Here is a 20,812-nt window from a genome sequence, read left to right on the forward strand (position 1 = left end):
CGCTCGGGCAGCCTGAACCTGGAGTGGGGTCAAGGGGTGCTGCCCACTTTTTAGGGGCAGCATCAGGGCTAGGTTGCTTGGGAGGGAGAGCGGAAGACATCTGTCCGTCCGTCATTATTAAAAGTGTCCTTGTTTATATGTGCAACGTTTAAGTGACCTAACAAAAATGCTTATGTTTGAAATGATTATATGTTATTTATGTTTTTACAGTTTTGAAAAACAAAACCGGTGATGGACGGGCAGCCCGCGGACGGTCTGCATTTCACCAAGGGGGAATGTGGCGCCCTGGACTAGCCAGGTCGTCACAGGTAACACACAAACACCCCCACCCCCACTAGACAGTAACATTAGCCAAACATAAAATCCTTGTTGCCTCCCTCCAGGGTCTGATGTCCACACCAGGTGGGGCGGAGCCAAGCGGTTGGCTCCACCCACCGAGGAGTTCACAGGCCTGGAGGCGGGAAAAGTGACAGATCAGTTGAGGAGGTTGAAGTGTGAGGAGTAAACACTTGGGTGTCTGGGTTTGTGGCCCAGGCACTGACAGCAAGGTTGGCAGACGGTGGTGGCTGTCTGCAGGAGAGGTGAATCAACGCGGAACCATAGTAACGGGGTCGGGCGTTGGCCCGCCGGTACCGACCAGGGTTCGAAGTGAAGCCAGCACACACAGGCAGGGCCATCGGACCCCGACCAGCCTTGGGGCCGCCGACAATAGTCAAATCCGAGTGTGACGGGAACCCCAGGGGTTTCCTAACAGCCAAAGACCCGATTGAAGGCAACCGCCCACACCGTGAGGGTATACAGCTACCGCCTAAGGCTAGAGACCCAAGGGCCAGCGCCTGCGGGCAAACGGGCTCCTCCGGTATCCATACACCGGGGAGTGGACTACCGTTGGGAATCCATCGCAGTCAAACAAGTACACAAAGGTGCAGGGAAAGACAGCCGCCATCACCTGCCCGGGGAGAGACACTGCAGCGGGCTGCGGGACCCGTCCATCTAGCTGTTTGGTTTACCGAGGACTTTGTGCATCTCTTGCTGAGTGAGGACACCTGTGCCATCCGGCACCGCGCCGCGCTGTCTCTACAACCCTGCACCTCACCAACCCTGCCTCCCCGTCTCACCACCGGGCCCCGGGACCACCGACCCCTACGCACGGAGAGGGGGAAACAACATCCCAGCTGCTCCCTGCCATCGCTCCCAGGATCCCCGTCACCAGCAGCGGTGGTGCCTATCTTCACCACAAACCGTGGGTGGCATCACGGACTAACTCCCCCAAACCAACCACCCTTTTCACTCACGGGCGAGGAGCGCCGCTCGAGTTCCCGGATCTGGCCCACCGCTCGAGCCACCGAGCAGCAGCAGCAGCCGCAGCAGCGCCGGACCCGAGCGTTAGCGAGCGCAGCGCAGTGGCGTCCTCCTCCGCCCGCGACATAACATTTTCAAAATATGCAATGTTCCCACCTCGCCATGTAATTATGTATATTTGATCTTATCCCTGATGTATCCTTCATGTTCGTTTCTTAACTCTTTTGAATATACAAGTTGATTTTATTGGTACTTATAAGAGTGCCAGGAGCTGGACTCTGTGCCCTGAACGTGTACCAAAAACCTGGCGTAGACCACTGGATAGATGCATTCCATCTAAGGCTGGGACCACATGGGCATCTACTGCGATTCTCGCATGACACTCGGCTCACGCTGGCAGCACAGCAGGAGCCGAGTGTCACGCGAGTGTCACTGCGACTGAGGTCCGATGATGCGATCGGACCTTAGCTGCGGGGGGGGGGGCGGGCTGGCACTGAGGAGGGGCGGGCCGGCTCTGTGGAGTGGAGCTTGGGATTTATCTCCCTCTCTCCTCTGTAGCCGGCTATTGCCATTCTCGCCTTGCACTCGCGGTACACCGGTGCACTGCGAGTGCAGTGCAATTTTTCTCTAGCCCCATAGACTTGAATGGGTGCTAGAGAAACAATGATCGCATTACAGTCGCAGCATGCTGTAATTGTTTTCTCGGTCCGATTGGTGCTGAGAAAATAATCGCTCATGGGTGCCGCCATATAGGCTAATATTGGTCCAAATGGAATGCAATAAAATATCGCATTCCACTCGCTCCGATTTTCATGCCATGTTGTTTAGGCCTAAGTGAAAGAAACTCTAACTTCCCAAAGGTTTTTTTGCTTTTTGATCTAGCTATATAGTAGTGAGAACCAAAAATTGAGTTTGCGCAAAAAGATATAAATCATCAGCAGAAAGTCTATATATATTCAATATCTTTATTATGTCATAATTACAGTACAATTCTATTGAAGAATAAAGTGCTGGTACCCACAGATTAAAAATTCCCTACACCATAAAAACATCCATAAGACAAAACTGGTGCAGTGTGGTACAATAATTATAAGTACTACAAAAAGGAGAAATATTGCACAATTATATTAGACCTCTGGGTGCATATATAGTCACACATGTATTAACTCTGCTGATCAAAATCACCACATTAGTAATATAAAGTGTAGAGTGCAGATGTTAGAATGGTGCTGGGCAGTGTGGTCTGATCTCTGGGGCACTCTACTTACTGCTGTATTCCATCGCCCACTAACTTATGGGTGGCTGTTTACAACTATTGGTCCCGGTTTCTGTTTACAATTTGCCTTAAAAGGTATATATGTGTACATATTGTTTGTATAGGACAGGTGATAATATTACCATTCTTGATTTGTGTCCTCAATCATGCCGGGTCAGCCATCCCATTCTAACATATATATATATATATATATATATATATATATATACAGTTAGGTCCAGAAATATTTGGCCAGTGACACAATTTTCGCGAGTTGGGCTCTGCATGCCACCACATTGGATTTGAAATTAAACCTCTACAACAGAATTCAAGTGCAGATTGTAACATTTAATTTGAAGGTTTGAACAAAAATATCTGATAGAAATTGTAGGAATTGTACACATTTCTTTACAAACACTCTACATTTTAGGAGGTCAAAAGTAATTGGACAAATAAACCAAACCAAAACAAAATATTTTTATTTTCAATATTTTGTTGCAAATCCTTTGGAGGCAATCACTGCCTTAAGTCTGGAACCCATGGACATCACCAAACGCTGGGTTTCCTCCTTCTTAATGCTTTGCCAGGCCTTTACAGCCGCAGCCTTCAGGTCTTGCTTGTTTGTGGGTCTTTCCGTCTTAAGTCTGGATTTGAGCAAGTGAAATGCATGCTCAATTGGGTTAAGATCTGGTGATTGACTTGGCCATTGCAGAATGCTCTACTTTTTTGCACTCATGAACTCCTGGGTAGCTTTGGCTGTATGCTTGGGGTCATTGTCCATCTGTACTATGAAGCGCCGTCCGATCAACTTTGCGGCATTTGGCTGAATCTGGGCTGAAAGTATATCCCGGTACACTTCAGAATTAATCCAGCTACTCTTGTCTGCTGTTATCTCATCAATAAACACAAGTGACCCAGTGCCATTGAAAGCCATGCATGCCCATGCCATCACGTTGCCTCCACCATGTTTTACAGAGGATGTGGTGTGCCTTGGATCATGTGCCATTCCCTTTCTTCTCCAAACTTTTTTCTTCCCATCATTCTGGTACAGGTTGATCTTGGTCTCATCTGTCCATAGAATACTTTTCCAGAACTGAGCTGGCTTCATGGGGTGTTTTACAGCAAATTTAACTCTGGCCTGTCTATTTTTGGAATTGATGAATGGTTTGCATCTAGATGTGAACCCTTTGTATTTACTTTCATGGAGTCTTCTCTTTACTGTTGACTTAGAGACAGATACACCTATTTCACTGAGAGTGTTCTGGACTTCAGTTGATGTTGTGAACGGGTTCTTCTTCACCAAAGAAAGTATGCGGCGATCATCCACCACTGTTGTCATCCGTGGATGCCCATGCCTTTTTGAGTTCCCAAGCTCACCAGTCAATTCCTTTTTTCTCAGAATGTACCCGACTGTTGATTTTGCTACTCCAAGCATGTCTGCTATCTCTCTGATGGATTTTTTCTTTTTTTTCAGCCTCAGGATGTTCTGCTTCACCTCAATTGAGAGTTCCTTAGACCGCATGTTGTTTGGTCACAGCAACAGCTTCCAAATGCAAAACCACACACCTGTAATCAACCCCAGACCTTTTAACTACTTCATTGATTACAGGTTAACGAGGGAGACGCCTTCAGAGTTAATTGCAGCCCTTAGAGTCCCTTGTCCAATTACTTTTGGTCCCTTGAAAAAGAGGAGGCTATGCATTACAGAGCTATGATTCCTGAACCCTTTCTCCGATTTGGATGTGAAAACTCTCATATTGCAGCTGGGAGTGTGCACTTTCAGCCCATATTATATATATATATAATTGTATTTCTGAACATGTTTTTGTAAACAGCTAAAATAACAAAACTTGTGTCACTGTCCAAATATTTCTGGACCTAACTGTATATAGACTTTCTGATGATGATTTATATCTTTTTGCGCAAACTCAATTTTTGGTTCTCAGTTTTTGATATGGTGAGGTTGCCATAATTTATGGTTGTTGGATATGGAGTTCTATTTCCTATTTTGGTTTAATAGCTATATAGTAGTGTTTGTTTTTTTAATACATTGATATATGTATTGTTTTCTCTTCAATGTAGATTAACACATCCTTTGGAAAATCCACCCTAGATGTTGAACTTTCAGTGTCATTAATATCTCCAATACAAGAGGCTGTGTTAACTATGTCCTTACTTACAGAGCTCAGAAAGTTCCCAAAGTGGGTTTAATGCTGTTTTAGAGCTCCCTTAATGTGTTCTAAAAGGCATTGTAATAAAGACTTCTGACAAGATGGGGCTCTTGGGCAATGCTGAACACTGGAAATGCACCTCTAATGTCACATAAATTGTGTCCGGAAAGACAAACCAATGTGCAATTTTATCATCATTATTTTTTTTTCCTGTTCAGAAAATGAACAATCAGTCTTACTTGTTATGTGGAAAGGATACTGGATCTGAAGAGGAATAAAAGCGCATTAGATAAGAGCAGGGCAGTCTCTTTTTTAAGAAGTTTTTGACCCAAAGAGACTAAAGTATTTGATTTACACTGGTCGGCATTTAAAGGGACATTAAACCAGACTCTGCAGCTCTCAGGTTAAATGGCCGAGATCAGATTTTTCTCTTATTCTGAACAAATGTACCAGCTGTCAGTTGTCAATCGTGGAGGATTGCACTGATACCACGACTGTAAGGGCTCGTATTTTCAATCTTAGTGCTATCCATCAAAAAATCATATTGCACTCTGATCAATATTATTCTACGAGGCAGAACACATGTTCAGTTTTTTTCCTCTGCCTTATTAGGCCGGGGTCACACTTGCGTGTGACTCGTGCGAGAATCGGATCGCACTGCCCGGACCGGCCGTGGCTCTCCTGACAGGAGCAGGTCAGCATCATAGAAGTACATACAGCGGAGCCGCTCCTGGCAGATGAGAAGCCGGCCGGTCCGGGCAGTGCAATCCGATTCTCGCACAAGTCACACGCAAGTGTGACCCGGCCTTAGTCAGAGGAAAAAGATTTCAGAATATAGAATTTGTCTCTGAGAGGGGGATGGCACTCGACCATTCAACCTTATGGGTTCATAAAAAAAAAGCACCACACTCTGATGACAAGATGGATAAACTTTTTTTTTTTATTCACCACCTCCGGTAAAAATGGTTCCAGCGCTGATCAGAGACTCATTAGCATACACTGTGTGCAGAATTATTAGGCAAATGAGTATTTTGATGACATGATAATTTGTATACATTTTGTCCTACTCCAAGCTGTATAGGCTTGAGAGCCAACTACCAATTAAGTAAATCAGGTGATGTGCATCTCTGTAATGAGGAGGGGTGTGGTGTAATGACATCAACACCCTATATGAGGTGTGCTTCATTATTAGGCAACTTCCTTTCCTTTGCCAAAATAGGTCAAAAGAGAGATTTGACAGGGTCTGAAAAGTGAGAGGTCTTGCAGAGGGATACAGCAGTCTAGAAATTGCCAAACTTTTGAAGTGTGATCACCAAACAATCAAGCGTTTCATGACAAATAGCCAACGCAAGAAGTGTGTTGGGCAAAAAAGGTGCAAAATAAATGCCCATGAATTGAGGAAAATCAAGCGTGAAGCTGCCAAGGTGCCATTTGCCACCAGTTTGGCCATATTTCAGAGCTGCAACGTTACTGGAGTATCAAAAAGCACATGGTGTGCCATACTCAGGGACATGGCCAAGGTAAGGAAGGCTGAAAAACGACCACTTTTGAACAAGAAACATAAGATAAAACGTCAAGACTGGGCCAAGAAATATCTTAAGACTGATTTTTCAAAGGTTTTATGGACTGATGAAATGAGAGTGATTCTTGATGAGCCAGATGGATGGGCCAGAGGTTGGATCAGTAAAGGGCAGAGAGCTCCACTCCGACTCAGACGCCAGCAAGGTGGAGGTGGGGTACTGGTATGGGCTGGTATCATCAAAGATGAACTTGTGGGACCTTTTCGGGTTGAGGATGGAGTGAAGCTCAACTCCCAGACCTGCTGCCAGTCTCTGGAAGACAACTTCTTTAAGCAGTGGTACAGGAAGAAGTCGGTATCGTTCAAGAAAAACATAATTTTCATGCAGGACAATGCTCCATCACATGCATCCAACTACTCCACAGCGTGGCTGACCAGTAAAGGTCTAAAAGATGAAAAAAAATAATGGCATGGCCCCCTTGTTCACCTGATCTGAACCCCATAGAGAACATGTGGTCGCACATAAAATGTAAGATCGACAGGGAGGGAAAACAGTGTCTGGGAGGCTGTGGTGACTGCTGCATGCAATGTTGATCGAAAACAGATCAAGCAACTGACAGAATATATGGATGGTAGGCTGTTGAGTGTCATCATAAAGAAAGGTGGCTATATTGGTCACTAATTTGTTGGAGTTTTGTTTATGCATGTCAGAAATGTTTATTTCTAAATTTTGTGCAGTTATATTGGTTTACCTGGTGAAAATAAACAAGTGAGATGGGAATATATTTGTTTTATTAAGTTGCCTAATAATTCTGCACAGTAATAGTTACCTGCAAAAACAGATATCCTCCTAAGATAGCCAAATCTAAAAGAAAACCCCACTCCAACTTCCAAAAATGTGAAGCTTTGATATTTCTAAGTCTTTTGGGTTGTGTCATGATTGACTCCTGGCTCAGCTGGAGCTGAGCCTTTTTTATAGTTTCACTTCTGATGCAAGTCACGTTAGGGGTTAATCCTTTCTGCCTCGTTCTGGAGGTCAGGCTGCTTTATTAGGCCACTGTTTCTCTTGGACTTCGCCAGTGATACTTCTGGCTCTGCTGTGTTCTTCTCTTGAGTGACCTGTTGTCTGCCCTGCCCCCTCCTGACCTCCGTGTTCACCTGACCTGTTAACCTCCTCTGTTGTCTGTTTCCATCAGTGTCTCTCCCGCTGTCTCCCTGTTCGTTCCTTATCTGTTTACCTTAATTCTGTCTTGTGTTCCCACTCCCCCTCACTTCTAGGCTCTGATTTCCCGGCTACTGACTATTTGCTTCCCTCTGACTACGTTTAGACTTTGCCCTTGTGTACTTACAAGACATCATGTTCTTTTGGGTGCTAAAGGTGGGGGGAGAGAGAAAGGCGCAGATAGGGTCTTACCCGATATAACTCTGGTTAAATGTAAAATAGGGAAACACTCACCTATTTCGGTTGTGCCAGTCACAACCCCTTGAATCGCATTTAAATGTCAACGTGGTATTAAGCAGCGGCCCCGTACAAAGCAATATAATGGTACAGAAAAAGGAAAAAACGAGTTTTAGCCGCGCTAAAAAACCACTGATGTTGAGTTGATTAAAATTTCTTTTTATTTCAGCATTTCCAACGCGTTTCCGAGACAAAGTCCGTCTCCTTCCTCAGGAAGGAGACGGACTTTGTCTCGGAAACGCGTTGGAAATGCTGAAATAAAAAGAAATTTTAATCAACTCAACATCAGTGGTTTTTTAGCGCGGCTAAAACCCGTTTTTTCCTTTTTCTGTACCATTATAAGACATCATGTTGTGACATGGCTTTCTGACGATTCTACTGCCATCTGGTGGGCTTGACTAGTATTACCTCTGCTAGGGAATTCCCTGCTCATACGTTTCCTCCACTTTTACGCCCCCTAGTGGTTTACAAGCTAACTACCTCCTCAGATAGTTTCAGGAATCCTCTCAGTCCCACATTACTGCGCTGTACTGCTATTGTACATCTTAGAGTACAGCGTGACAGGTTGATTGAGAACATAGTTGTTGATCAGTAATAAAAAAATCCTCTAAAATACAACTTGGCTAATAATTCTGCACACAGTGTAATCAGACTGTTTTTCTCAGATCGACAAAATAGAGTTGTGCACCCAGGCTCAGGCCCCCCTTACACGTCAGTGAAAAACACACATGGATTTCACTGACATGACAAGGGTGCATTTGTCCCTCTGTGTATTGTGATTTTTGGCACACGTGTTCTCCGTGTGCTATCAGTGATAGCACATGGAGATCAGGCACTTATATTCATCTGTCCACGGTCCTGCTGTCCATGGTCATTGTCTATTCCTGTATTCGTGCAATGTTTCAAAGTTTTGGTTTTCCCTTGTCTGACTTTATCTGTGTTCCATCTCACTCCTGCCCTTTCCTTCCTTGGTAGGAGGGGGGGAATCAGATTAGATCTGGTCAGGAGCAGAGCAAGGAATGGGACTCTGGCATCTCCACCATCAGGAGTAACCCTGAGGTTAGGGATAGACTAGGGTCCCCTACCGTGAAGAACACCATAGGAGCTCCCATCTGTCATTATTTTATAGTCACATCATGACAGCTTTGCAATTTAGGTACAAAGAAGCTGGAGATCACAGCTGCATCTGTGTGAGCAATCTGCATTCATTCAACAGTCAAAATCCTTTTGGATATTTAGATAATCCAACATATGAATTCTCCTGGGTTTTAAATGTCCACTGTCAAAAATATAGTTATGACTTCCAAATGGTTGGTACTAGAGGTGTAATTTGAAGCTTCTAGACCCCAATGCAAAACATGTAAGGGACTGTTTATCTCTTTCAGACACTGGGACCCCGAGAGTAACCTCTGCACCCCATACAGATATATCAGTGGTCGATATAACATAACATAAAGTAACCGTGTGCCTACAACTGCAAAAGACTATGATGCAACTAATTTCCGTCTTTGTGCTTTCTTCGGCAGAACTAATGAGGTGCTTTGCAATCCCTCTGGAGGTCCAGTTATGTTATCATGCTGTAACAACTGTATTATTTTACCGCTAAACACTTGGTTCTTTTTTTCTGTGATATTTCTGTGGGAGAGTTGGGATAAAACATGAGTGTTTTTTAGATTAGAACTTGGTTATGCTTAGTTAATCATGACGTGCTGTGAATGAGTGAAAAAACTTGTGCGGCTCCACAAAATAAGTGAGGAAAATCAGCAGGAAGGTTATATATTGTGCGAAGAAAGCGCTGAATTCATAATAACCTATATGCCGAATTTCAGATCCATTAATGTCTTTCTGAAGCAATTTTACATTATTGCCATTTGGAAGTTTCTGTGACAGCTACAAATGCATGGTCAATTTTGTTTTATTTGATGAATTAAAAATTATTTTTGTGGAGTAGAATGAAAGCATTGCTTTAGGTATGGTGTAGTGTGTCACAGTGTGCAAGGTGTATGATAATGAACAGATGCTTAGAATCAGGTCTGACTGGCCCGCCGGAGGCTCCTCTGGTAGGCCCAGGCACTGGCATCTGTTAGCAGGGCCTCCATCAGGACATTCCTGCCCTTCCTGATGGGGTCCAGTGAAGATGGGGCCCAGGGCCCAGCTGGGGTACTTACTTTGCTTTATTAAGTTCCAGGCCAGACTCCCCCCCATTAATTTGCACGTGATGTGCCAGTGGGGCAGAGCAGAGAACATTATACAGCATAGTGTGCAGCAGCATGATGAGGTCATCACTCTGCGACCTCATCACACTGCTGCAGGTGACAGAGCTGTGGAAGTGATGAGGACACGACGGGGAAGGTAAGCGCTCCATAAGCTGAAGACAAAGCTGAGAGCAAGTATAAGAGTAAGGTCAGGGACCTTAGATGAGAACCCCTACTCCAGCGGTAAAAGAAAAAAAGCCCTGGAGAGGGGCTTTAAGAAGTGTATTACCTTTTATTATGCCCTCATATTAGCAGGTTTTACTACAAAATTGGTGGTCTTAAATTTATTTCAATGTAGCTACCTAGTGGGCCGCAAGAATGAATTTCTCTGGTGGACCCAGGGTACCCCAGTCTGATGCTACTCAGAATGATCCAGGTTTTAGTATTAGTTAGGTTACTTGGGTATTGTATACTCATCATTTTGTTATGTCCAGCTTCATGCCGCCTTCCAAAGATGTGGAGCAATGGTGTGCATATACACTCACCTTGAGGCCATGTGCACACGTTAAGATTTTTACCTCAGTATTTGTAGCCAAAACCAGGAGTGAAGAAAAAAAATATAAAAGTATAAAAGTGGTGCCCATGGTTCTATTCTACTTTTTTTCTGACTGTTCCACTCGAGGTTTTGGCTTATAAATTCGGAGGTAAAAAACTCACCAAATACGCAACATGAACATGTGACCTTGAAGGTGGACTGCTGCCCCTACCCTTCCTGGTCAGATCTCTGATCAGGTTATTGTATCTCTGGCATCGGTGATGTATAATGGTGCACTGTCCGTATTGTGTACATGTAAGCAGCAGGTGCTCTGATGCAACTGCGCAGTCAATGAGGAGGCAGTGGTGACTGAACCAACAACGGTTTATTAACTATATACAAATCAAGGATTAGCACTTTAAATGGGAGATATTAGTATAGGAAAAAAACATATACAATAGGACCAATTGAGTTCAATATACGCAAAACAAAAAAACTCAATTTCAATTAAAATTTAAACTTTTATTGATATATTTTAATTTAATTTTGCAATCCTCCAGCCTCCTGAAGATCCTTATATCATGGAAAAGGGAAACGCGTAGAGGCGATACAGAGCATGCTGCTAAAAGGGAAGTAACCATTCTTTTCTTCCCTGTGGGGTTATCTATACCCCTTTTTTCTGCTCTATAAGAATCATCTGCATGATTGCCCTCAGGCATTGCATTACATGTATCAGCATCGGTTTATGCAGTGCAAATCTGTGCAATTATGATTGTGTAAAAGTTTATCCATGTGTGATTGCCATACCATACTATATCACACTGGGACAGGGGAGGAAAAACTGACAGATGGAACTGAATTTTCCATTATGTTAATGTGTTCCTCCATTATGTTAATGTAGATTGTGTATTATGTACTATGTACTAATTTGTACTGGATCATGTACTATGGACTATTTTTTCTGCAGAAGCCTACCTATATTGGGGCTTAATATTTGATTTTTTTTGTCCTGGTTTTCCTGATAGGAAGCTGTTATCTATCAGACAGTGTGATTATGTCAGGGCCAGGCGGTCGGGCAGACCCAGGAGGTGGATCCACTGGTCCGAACTCTAAGATGGTGGTAAGGAGTCCGGTAGCTGAAGCACTATGGGCAGCAGAACAGTCCGTGCAAGTGAGTGTAACGGAGAAGTCCCTGGGACCACGGAGTCACAGATGGTAGTCCGGGTGACGTAGCTCAGGTTCGGAAGCCGAGATGAGGTCAGGCGGGGTCCGGAACCTTTGGAGCGAGATGACGGGTCACCGCAGGGATCCGAGATGGTACGGACTGTCAGATGGCAGACGGACAGCGTGCGGGGTTCGGGATTCAGCAGGACCGGATGCCGAGGCAGGATCAGCTCTAGAAGAGAGATACGTGAGTATGGCAAGGAGACACAAGGAGACCTGACTCCTAGCTTGGAAAACACGAAGATCAGGCCCCGCCCCCTTGGACAATAAACCCTTATATACCCTGTACCTGTTTAGCTTCATTTCCTGTTAATGGACGCTGGCCCTTTAAGAAAGGGTCAGTGACCGCGCGCGCGCCCTAATGCGCATGCGCGCCGCCCGGGTGCCAGAAGCCAGGGAAGGAAGCTGAGGGGAGGACGCAGGGGAGCCGGCCAGGGCCTGGGAAGCCGTCAGACGCCGGGATCGGAGGCCAGGGAACCTGGGAAGGACGGGCACCGGAGGCTGGAGAGCGGGGAGCGTGGCAGGTGAGCCGGGGAGCGGGGCTGAGGACCCGGGGAGTGGAGCAGAGGACCCGGGGAGGGGAGCCGAGGACCCGGGGAGCGTGACAGTACCCCCCCCCACGCCCCCCTCCCCGCAACCGGGACATGAAGGCACGGATCAGAGGAGTGCCCACGTTCTCCCTGGGCTCCCAGGACCTATCCTCAGGACCATACCCCTCCCAGTCCACCAGGAAGAACTGTCGGCCTCGAACAGTCTTCATGGCCACGATATCCCTTACCGCATAGATGTCGTCCTCGGCAATAGGAGGAGGGACCGGACTGGCAGCAGAGGAGAAGGGACCAAGGAAAACCGGCTTGAGCAGAGAGACGTGGAAGGAGTTGGGAATCCGCATCGTGGCCGGAAGCCTCAGTTTGTAGGAGACCTCATTGATCTTGCTGAGGACCTTAAACGGCCCGATGTAGCGAGGACCCAGCTTGTAGGAAGGTATCTTCAATCGGATGTACTGGGAAGCAAGCCAGACCAGGTCACCAGGAGAGAAACACGGAGGGTCCAGGCGCCTCTTGTCGGCGTGTTTCTTCATCCGCTGGGAAGCGCGCCCAAGGGACGCCTTGACAGAGTCCCAAATGGTAGCGAAGTCACGGGCTACAGTATCAGCAGCAGGGACATCCGAAGAAGGGGATATAGGCAATGGGACGGAGGGCTGGAGTCCGTAAACGACATGGAAGGGAGACTTGGAGGACGACTCACTGATGTGGTGGTTATGGGAGAATTCAGCCCAAGGCAGAAGCGTGGACCAGTCGTCGTGATGGGCGTTGACATAGTGCCGTAAGAAGGAGGTCAAGATTTGATTGACCCTCTCCACTTGGCCATTAGACTGAGGATGGTAAGCAGAAGAAAAGTCCAGAGTCACTCCCAGATGTTTGCAGAGCGCCCTCCAGAAGCGGGAGGTGAACGGACACGATGTGGGATGGAAAGCCATGCAAGCGGAAGATGTGATGTATATAGGCTTCCGCGAGTTCCTGAGCAGAGGGCAGTCCGGCCATAGGGACGAAGTGAGCCATTTTGGAGAACCGGTCCACCACGACCCATATGACTGTGTGCCCGGAGGATAATGGCAAGTCCGTAATAAAGTCCATCGCTATGTGTTGCCATGGAACTGAGAGTATAGGCAGAGGCAGAAGACGGCCATATGGCAGGTGCTTGGGCGTCTTGTTCCTGGCACAAGAGGAGCAGGCAGAGACAAAAGCAGCGACGTCCGTGCGAAGGGATGGCCACCAGTAATGGCGTACAATCGCACCCCATGTTCTCTTCTGACCTGCATGACCGGCTGTTTTTGAGGCATGACCCCAGTGTAAGACTTTTTGCCTGTCGGTCTCAGAGACATAGGTCTTCCCGGGCGGTATCTGGGCCAGGGTGACAGGAGCCACCGGAATAATCTTGCTAGGAGAGATGATAGGTTGGGTACTCTCTTCCTCCTGCTCCATGGGCATGAGAGACCTAGACAGGGCATCAGCGCGTACATTCTTGTCCGCGGGTCGGAAATGGAGCTGGAAATCAAACCTGGCAAAGAATAAGGACCACCTGGCTTGCCGTGGGTTCAGTCGCTGAGCGGACCGAAGGTATTCCAGGTTCTTGTGGTCCGTGTAGATAATCACGGGGTACACTGCTCCTTCCAGGAGGTAGCGCCACTCCTCCAGAGCCAGTTTGACCGCCAATAGTTCTCGGTCACCGATGGTGTAATTACGTTCAGGCGCTGAGAAGCTCTTGGAGAAGAAACCGCAAGTCACCATCTTCCCGGAGGAGGACTTCTGCATGAGCACTGCTCCGGCTCCTGAGGAGGAGGCATCCACCTCCAAGGTGAACTGGCGGTTTAACTCCGGTCGGTGGAGTACAGGAGAGGAGGCAAATGCTCGCTTCAGAGAGCAAAACGCGGCGTCGGCCGCAGGTGACCAGTCCTTTGGATTAGCCTCCTTCTTGGTCAAGGCGGAGAGAGGAGCAGTCAGGGCAGAGAAGTGAGGGATAAACTGGCGGTAGTAGTTGGCGAATCCCAGGAACCGTTGGATTGCCTTCAGTCCAGAAGGGGGAGGCCAGTTGAGAATGGAGGAGACCTTCTTTGGATCCATCTGCAGCCCTGTACCCGAGATGATGTATCCCAGGAAAGGGAGAGAAGACTGCTCAAAGACACACTTCTCATATTTGGCGTAGAGACGATTCTCTCTCAGTCTCTGTAGAACCAGCCGTACGTTCTCTCTGTGGGTCTGGAGGTCCGGAGAGAAGACAAGGATGTCATCCAGATAAACTACTACACAGATGTAGAGGAGGTCCCGGAAAATGTCGTTCACCAATTCTTGGAATACGGCAGGAGCGTTACACAGACCGAAGGGCATTACGCAGTATTCATAGTGCCCATCGCGAGTATTAAACGCGGTCTTCCATTCGTCCCCAGAGCGGATACGAACTAGGTTGTAGGCACCCCGAAGATCCAGTTTGGTGAACACACGGGCTCCTCTGAGCCGGTCGAACAATTCGGGGATGAGCGGCAGGGGGTACTTGTTTTTTATGGTGATCTGATTCAAACCCCGGTAGTCAATGCATGGGCGTAGGTCACCCTCTTTCTTCTTAACGAAGAAGAAGCCTGCTCCCGCAGGAGAGGAGGATCTCCGGATGAATCCCTTTGCCAGGCTTTCTGTGATGTAGGTAGACATGGCCCTGGTTTCGGCTGGAGACAACGGATATATCCGTCCTCGAGGTGGTGTTGTTCCTGGGAGCAGGTCGATGGCGCAATCGTAGGGACGGTGTGGCGGAAGTACCTCAGACTCCTTCTTGTCAAAAACGTCTGCGAAGGACCAATAGGCCGAGCGCAGTTCCGGTAGGTTCTCTGGAACCGGAGGTCGTCGGATGGGTTGTATAGACTTCAGACACCTCTCATGACAGGCGGAGCCCCATCGGGTGATTTCGCCAGTGCCCCAGCGGACTGATGGTTCGTGTGTCCGCAACCAGGGAAGTCCCAGCAGGATTTGATGGGACATGTGTGGAAGGACGTAGAGAGCGATGTTCTCGGTGTGCAGGGCACCGATACGCAGTTCGACCGGCCTGGTGACCCAGGAGATGGTATCAGCGAGGGGTCTCCCATCCACAGAGGCAATCACTAGGGGCTTATCGAGTAGAGTAACAGGCAACTGGTACTTGTCCACCGTGGCCTGCTGGATGAAATTGCCTGCTGCTCCAGAGTCGAGGTATGCCTCAGCCGTGAAGCGCGTCTCTCCCGCTGACACTTGCACGGTCCACATAACCGGGTCTGAGAGAGTCCCAGCACCTAGGGTGGCCTCTCCTACCAACCCTAGGCTTTGGAGTTTCCCGGCCTTTCCGGACAGGAGCGTAGGAGATGTGTGCCCTCTCCGCAGTAAAAGCAGAGACCCTTGGCGAGCCGCTCTGCTCGACGTTGTTCAGACCGCCGTACTCGGTCAATCTGCATGGGCTCGTGGACGGGAATCCCAGTTGTTGATGACTGAGGTACGGAGGGCTTCCGTGGAGGAGAGGAATGCCGTACCGGACGTCTCTCACGAGATAGCTCTTTGGAGCGCTCCTGAAAACGAATGTCCACTCGAGTTGCTAGGGCAATCAGGGCATCTAGGGTGGAGGGCACGTCACGACCCGCCAACTCGTCTTTGATGCGACTCGAGAGTCCTTCCCAGAAGGCGGCTGTTAGGGCCTCATTATTCCACCCGAGTTCTGAAGCCAAAGTGCGGAAACGGATGGCATATTGGCCTACCGTCAGTGTTCCTTGACGTAAGCGGAGAAGGGATGAAGCAGACGCAGAGGCGCGTCCCGGCTCGTCGAAGGTGCTGCGAAAGGCCTGCAGGAACTCTTGAAGGTCCTTGGTCATAGGGTCCTCCTTCTCCCACAAGGGATTCATCCACGCCAGTGCCTCGCCCTCTAGGTGAGACATGATGAAGGCGACCTTGGCTTGGTCGGAGGCAAACAAATGTGGCAGCTGCGTGAAATGAAGGGAGCATTGGTTTATGAAGCCCCTGCAGGTCTTGGGATCTCCGGCATAACGAGGTGGTGAAGCCAAATGGAGTCGGGAAGCATCCGAAGAGGCTGCCACGGGTGCGGGAGCCGTGGATTGACTAGTGGAGGCCCGGAATGTTGAAGGCGTAACTGCCGCTTGTAACGTGTACAGGCGGGTGTCCACGGAAGTCATAAAGTTCAACATGCGGGTCTGGACTTCACGCTGGCGTTGGAGTTCCTCTTGCAAGGCCGCTAGTGCTGCAGCGGGATCCATGGCCTGATCTTACTGTCAGGGCCAGGCGGTCGGGCAGACCCAGGAGGTGGATCCACTGGTCCGAACTCTAAGATGGTGGTAAGGAGTCCGGTAGCTGAAGCACTATGGGCAGCAGAACAGTCCGTGCAAGTGAGTGTAACGGAGAAGTCCCTGGGACCACGGAGTCACAGATGGTAGTCCGGGTGACGTAGCTCAGGTTCGGAAGCCGAGATGAGGTCAGGCGGGGTCCGGAACCTTTGGAGCGAGATGACGGGTCACCGCAGGGATCCGAGATGGTACGGACTGTCAGATGGCAGACGGACAGCGTGCGGGGTTCGGGATTCAGCAGGACCGGATGCCGAGGCAGGATCAGCTCTAGAAGAGAGATACGTGAGTATGGCAAGGAGACACAAGGAGACCTGACTCCTAGCTTGGAAAACACGAAGATCAGGCCCCGCCCCCTTGGACAATAAACCCTTATATACCCTGTACCTGTTTAGCTTCATTTCCTGTTAATGGACGCTGGCCCTTTAAGAAAGGGTCAGTGACCGCGCGCGCGCCCTAATGCGCATGCGCGCCGCCCGGGTGCCAGAAGCCAGGGAAGGAAGCTGAGGGGAGGACGCAGGGGAGCCGGCCAGGGCCTGGGAAGCCGTCAGACGCCGGGATCGGAGGCCAGGGAACCTGGGAAGGACGGGCACCGGAGGCTGGAGAGCGGGGAGCGTGGCAGGTGAGCCGGGGAGCGGGGCTGAGGACCCGGGGAGCGGAGCAGAGGACCCGGGGAGGGGAGCCGAGGACCCGGGGAGCGTGACAGATTATATGAGCACTTTGTTGTACTATGTACTAATTTGTACTGGATCATGTACTATGGACTATTTTTTCTGCAGAAGCCTACCTATATTGGGGCTTAATATTTGATTTTTTTGTCCTGGTTTTCCTGATAGGAAGCTGTTATCTATCAGACAGTGTGATTACATGAGCACTTTGTACTTAATACATTCTAGTACTATTGTATGGCCATCCATAGTGTAATTACTATTTTAATTCACTAACTATCCAGGGCAACTAGAGGGTGAGCCGACGTGGAACGGGGGCGCCCAAAACAGTTACGGCGTCATACCCTCCGTTGGTAGGTAGGAGCAAGGTCCCATAGGGTGCTATAGGGACCCCATATATTTAGCTGCTCCCCTTCATCATCTATGCCCTTTGTGTGTTCACTATTTATGGGTGTCTAAATTTTAAAATATATCAATAAAAGTTTAAATTTTAATTGAAATTGAGGTTTTCTGTTTTGCAGAAATTAGTATAGGTCAAGTAACAGTAGTAAATCAGGCTATTTCACAATGGATTAATTAACAGCAGAATTGTGCAGAATGAAATCACAGTATTCTTTACACAGTATTATTACACAGTATTGTTCTTCCCACTAACTAACGGTCACCATTGGCGTTATGGAACTCTAGATCCCTCTAGTAGGAAAACGTCAGTGTCACGCTATTTGTTAGAGTAGTCTATTTATCTAACAATACTAAACTTTATCTAACAATACTAAACAGTGTACATGCCCTAGCGGGATTGGATCTCTGCACATATGTTACCAGCTGGCCAATTCGTGCTCTGAAGCGCAGCCTTATTCCTAACTAAATACTTTATCTCTGTGCTGGAAGCAACAGCCCACGGAAATGGTCCTCTAGTACAGCCAGGTTCTTTCAGGCCTAGTATGGATCGGGTCACAGTCTTTTTCAGGTGCTGATCACAGGTCTCACATTGATGCTGGTCACAATATTTACTAGCACAGGGTCTTCTACTGGCGCAGGTCACGGTCTTCTACTGGCGCAGGTCATGGTCTTCTACTGGCGCAGGTCATGGTCTTCTAGTTTGGTTCATGGTAATCTACTGTCACAGGTCACTCTCAGGGTATGATCTTACTCTTTGCTCAAGTCATGGATGCAAGCCTGCTCCGCTGCTTACACATCTGCTTTCTTCCAAGTCTATTTCCTCTCCTCTTGGCCCGGCCAGGCCTTTTTATATTTAGTAGCTGCAACACAACTGTCACCTGACCCGGTGACTCCTCTAAATTCTTCCTTCCAGGAAACACATATGAAACGCCCGCGCCGGGGCTTGCAGGGCTCGCACGGTCACCGGGCCGGTGGTATTCGGGGTCAGGCTGTGAGTGGCCCGACCCGGCTTCCGTGACCCCCGGTGGGTTTCAATAAAAGGAAAGTCCGACCGTCAGTCTGATGTTACAGGGGGATGGAAGGAGGGTAACGGGGTTCCTGGGGAGCGCGCCATCGCTCTCCCCCAGGAAACGGTACGGGACGGGGACAGGGGATGCTGCAGCGCCACCCGTGGTCTGTGGCCAGGTGTTCAGCTGCCACTGCACAGTCTCTCTCCGGGGCAGGTGTTATGGGCAGCCGGATGGAATCGCTCCCCACGGGTGGAGCGGGGTGGCCCCGGGAGGTTTATGAGACCCAGGGCAACAGTCCTCAGGGACACCGGGGGCACAGGGCAGCGACATTACTCACAGCAGTCACGGAGTGCGGTTCCAGTTGTTCTTTATTTAAAGTCCGTTCCACATCGCACCCGGGTGCTGGTCCTCGCCGCCTGTAGCCTTTGGTCGGTCCTGGGCAGGTAGGAGTGATCTGGGGGTCCCTCTCTCTTTCGGTGCGATAATGCTATCCCCGTGGCATGGAGCATCTTGGGGACCCGCCGCCATTCTGTCTGTCTCTCTTCCAGTAGCGGACAACACACAAACCGCCACCGGGTACAACTTTCTCCAGGGATCCCCAGTCCTCAGCTCCATTCCCTTCCTTTAGGTGTTATCAGCCCTGGTCTCGTGGCATCTCCTCAGCAGGAGCTGTCCTGTGTAAGTCTGCACTCTGCTGCAGCCTCTGATGTTCTCACAAACTTTCTGTGTGTTCTGCACTAAACTCACTCCTATTCAGGCCCCCCTCCCCTTGGTTGTCATGGGGACCTGCCTGTGTCCAGCCACCTGCTCAATAACAAGACAGGATGAGTCATGGACTCAAAACTTCATGCTGCAAAAGCTATTAACTCCTTCCTGCCAGTGTGATGTGAGTGTATGTTGTGGGGACTCTTCTTCCTCCTGCCCGGGAAAAATGGGGTAACATTTAATACCCTGTAACGACCCGTTTACAGGGGCATTACACATACGTTACTCTTTAGTTCCTGTTTGCTTTTATTACCTTTAGCCACCAGATGGCGATGTTGTGAATGTCAGTTATGCTTTTGCTGCTGTGAGGCTCCCTCTTGTGGCCAGGAATGGTTTGGACAGAGACCAGGTGTGTTGAGCGTTTCCATTGCTACCTCTCTGCCTATTTAAACCCTGGTCTGCTAGCAGGCTATGCCGGATGTCAGTTGTTCTTTGTTCACCAGCCTGCTTCATCCTGCTCCAGACCACATCTACCCCAGATAAGTGCTTGGCTTTTTATTTGTTGTTTGGTTCTTTTTGCTCTTATCTGAGTTTGTCATTTGCTGTGGTTGTTTTCAGTTTATTTGCATGCAGGGATCTTCCCTCTCAGTTGCTTAGCTGGGAAGCTCCCTGCAGCTATGTTTCGAGTATTGCTCCTATAATTCCATGTGTTTGTTGCTTCTTGAATTTGTAATGGTTTCTGCTTTCTGTTCATTGCGATGATAAGAGCGTCTGGTATAGGACAGAGTTCAGATCTAGTGATCTGAGGGCTTTTTGTACTATCAGGTTTTTGGAATTTTGTAGGGTTTTTCTCTGGCCACCATCAGTCCCTTTCCTATCTTGTCCTATTTAGTCAGTAGGGCCTCACCTTTTGCTAATCCTAACATCTATCTGAGCATTGTGTTTTCCTATATCACCGCAGTCTTTGAATGTGGTGGGCTTGCTATTCTTTATCTATTTTCTGAGGCAGAGAATTATTCATCTTTCATTCCTTTAGGATAGCTAGTTCTCCGGCTAGGTTCACGGTGCACAGGATGTTAGTTCACCCCTCGGCTACTTCTAGTGTTGATGGTTAGTAAGAAGATGGCGGCCAGATTAGTTGCCAATGCTCTTGTCACCTTTTACCAATGATTTATGGTGGTCTTCCATGCTTCCGGATCATAACACTTCCCTTTACTACTGTGTCCTCTAACATACAGAATGATTCAATTATTACTAGTTTCTTTTAAGTAATTCCTTTATTGAATATAGCCATATACACAAACTTGTTTTTGGCTCAGTACCAGAGACTTCATCAGGTAAGCATGCTAGGTAATATGCGTAAGCTTAATATTACCGACAAAACGGCACTTAGTGTTTTACATAGCATACCCATCTGACAAATGCACTTATCTGTAGTAAAAGAATTAATTTAAATAACTCAGACAATTGATTTATTATTATTCTGCAGGCGACATG

This window comes from Anomaloglossus baeobatrachus, chromosome 6 (assembly GCF_048569485.1).
Source record: "Anomaloglossus baeobatrachus isolate aAnoBae1 chromosome 6, aAnoBae1.hap1, whole genome shotgun sequence".
Classification (NCBI taxonomy): domain Eukaryota; kingdom Metazoa; phylum Chordata; class Amphibia; order Anura; family Aromobatidae; genus Anomaloglossus; species Anomaloglossus baeobatrachus.